Consider the following 2889-nt stretch of genomic DNA (forward strand, 5'->3'; position numbering starts at 1 on the left):
CCAAAATTCAAGATCAGACAGGAATTCTCACCATTTTCATATGGCTTCTTCACAGAAGTAGTCAACTTCAAGAAAGGAATTCACTCAAAGATTATGACATAGCCAAGGATGCTTTAATATTTCTAGTTTCAAGTTTAAATGGTGGAGCCAAAGGCTAGGATGTGTCCTTTGCCTCTTAGTCAAAATCCTTCAAGGATACCCTCAAGCCAAGGCCCGAACAACCGATTCCCAAAGAGATCTCATGGTCATCCTACATTGTGGATTAGGTGGAAAATATCCCAATTGTTAAAGCAGGTCATATCCAATCTGAGGATGCTTGCATAGATTATTTGATTCATGCCATTATATGTTGATTTAATGGGTTATGGCCTATGGAATCTATGCTCCAGGAATGGGTGCATCAAAATTGTCCCCAAATATAGATTTGTGTTTTTGCTGAAAAAGTTTATTTGTAGTGTATTTTAAAGATCTTGTTGTGGCAAACAATAAACTCACTATTTTTAAACTTAATCATAATAACAATGGGGACCCTTCTTCTTTTCATTTATTTTTTTAATTAATAAAATCATTATAATAAATCATTTTAGTTTTAATAACTTTTATTATAAATAAAACAAATAAATAAGATCCTTTTAAAGAACTTAAGAACCATCGCAGCTGAAACTTTATTGATTTCGGGCTTTTTGGCATGCTTTTATATATAATATATGCTCTTTAAAAAGGCAACGCGCTCATCTTTTTATCATTCAGCAAGTGGCCCAGTGTGTAGACCCTCACCCTTTCCTTTGTGCTCATTTTATTTTTTACTAGGCTCCCCTTAATGGGATGATGTGTATAGGGCTTGCACAAAATGCACATACCTTGAAGGTTGATTGGTCACAATAGCCACATCGCATTACAACTCATCCTATTGATTATAACCTATAACTTTTGCCTTGCGACCTTTTTGAAATAGCGAGACAACTCATCAAGAATGGGTCCCATTTGTTCCTTCATGATTGGCTTTTCCTTTGCTTTATTAGCTCGCTCAATCCCTTTTGCAATTCAAACAATTTAACTAGGATTTAAGCATCACGTTGACGCATTTGGCCTACCTCGCATATTAATTGCCCCTCATTGGTACACTTTGGTACATGTGCCACATAGACCCGCTCCAAATCAACCCACTTGTCTTTAAAAGTGAAGTATCAATGCATCAAACATTAGCGTTTGGGCTTCAACCTAACGGGATGATGTAAGAACCCATGTCAACTACCAACTATCAAATTTAACCAATATAATTATGTCATTTTTCTTGGTTGATCATCATTGATAAGAAGTGTTAACTTTAAAGCCTTGCCTTTAGATTTAATTCACTTGCTCGATACATTTAAAGGTACATTGACTGCATCAAACATACATTTATCACCCTTGAGGTTGATTTTACCCTTGTTTTACACCATTTTATGCCCTGTTATGGTAATTTTGCTTACCCTTGTCATTTCCGTTACAGATAAGTTATAAAATCATAGTGCCTATCAGTAGGATACTATGGCAAGAGGCAAAAAGAAAGCTTTTATACAGGCATCGGTTGGGCCCTTCAGAGAGGAAATTAATAAGAAATTTCCAGACACATTTCTCTTCTTAGATATAGTGTACATAATAGACTTTGGTTCTAAGTCTTGGAATGCCATCTATGAGTTTTTCGAAGAAGAATTACTATAGGTTTCGGAAGATGCACCAACATTCACAATAGCTAACCAGGGTGGTTTAAAGTCTTCTACAACCAAAATCAATGACGTTGCAAGGTCTCAACTTCATAAGGTCACAACTCACCCAAGATTATTGCCATACACGGATATGATATGTTGGGTAGTGGAGGAGGTTGATATCAGTGAAAGGTTGTTCATAACTCACAAAGGCATTACAATTGGCTCCTTTGAGTCTGAAAGTGTTCATGGTATGTATCATCTACAAAAACCCCAAGTTTTATATGATAAGCAATTTGGCAAACAATTTGTTAAGAAAGAATGTGAAGGAATCAGGGAAAAGTTGCCACAAATGATTAGAGAATGGATGTGTAACACCAATAAGTTTAAGGAAGAGTCTTCGAGTAAATATTCAATTAATTCCCTTGCATCCCCTTTTCCTACATTGCTTCTATGCTTTGTCATTTGTATGCCAAACAAAATACTTCACAATTTCTTAGTGATTGGGTCCAACTTATTGAGGAAACTTCTCATGGTTATGTCTCTAACTGGGCTTAAATATTATCAAACAACATGGCCAAGCATATTCTTTATTTTTTGTTGAAAAAGACTGTCAACAGTGTGCCACCTTTTTACATGTCAACGTATATTATGGTTGTCATTTGTTTGTCCCTTGATTTTCCACGCATGGGCTAGAAGTAGACACTTGCAGACCCCCTTCCCATCCACATATACCACAACATTCTCTAGGAGGGAAATTATTTCGACCACTTCTATCGCATTTGCCACATGGTCATGATTCCTATGCACTAGGTTGTTTTTTGCTACAAAACCCCGAGAATGTCAATTGTAGCCCTTGATGATTTGTTGAGGATTGGAAGTTGTTTCTTTGAAGAAAAATTCACATATGTCATAAATTTGGAAAGTAATGGATGTCCTCATGTGCTACCACTTTATGTTCCTGATAAACTTATGTCAAGAGAGATTGCTTACCAGATTGTTAGGACTGGGATAACCTTTGATCTCAAAAGAGCTTCCAAAAAGTTATGGCCTAAATTCCTGTTGCAAGTTGACCTTTTCGCCCTTGCCAATTATCAACACGCTGAAAATAAAATAAATAAATAAACACACACACATATATATATAAATTAGCCCTAAATGAATTGAAACTTGATACTATCTCTTTTAGATCTTTTGATCC

The sequence above is a fragment of the Pinus tabuliformis genome, chromosome 9 (assembly GCF_031772625.1).
Source record: "Pinus tabuliformis cultivar Carrire ecotype Pingquan chromosome 9, CPIR1, whole genome shotgun sequence".
Taxonomy (NCBI): domain Eukaryota; kingdom Viridiplantae; phylum Streptophyta; class Pinopsida; order Pinales; family Pinaceae; genus Pinus; species Pinus tabuliformis.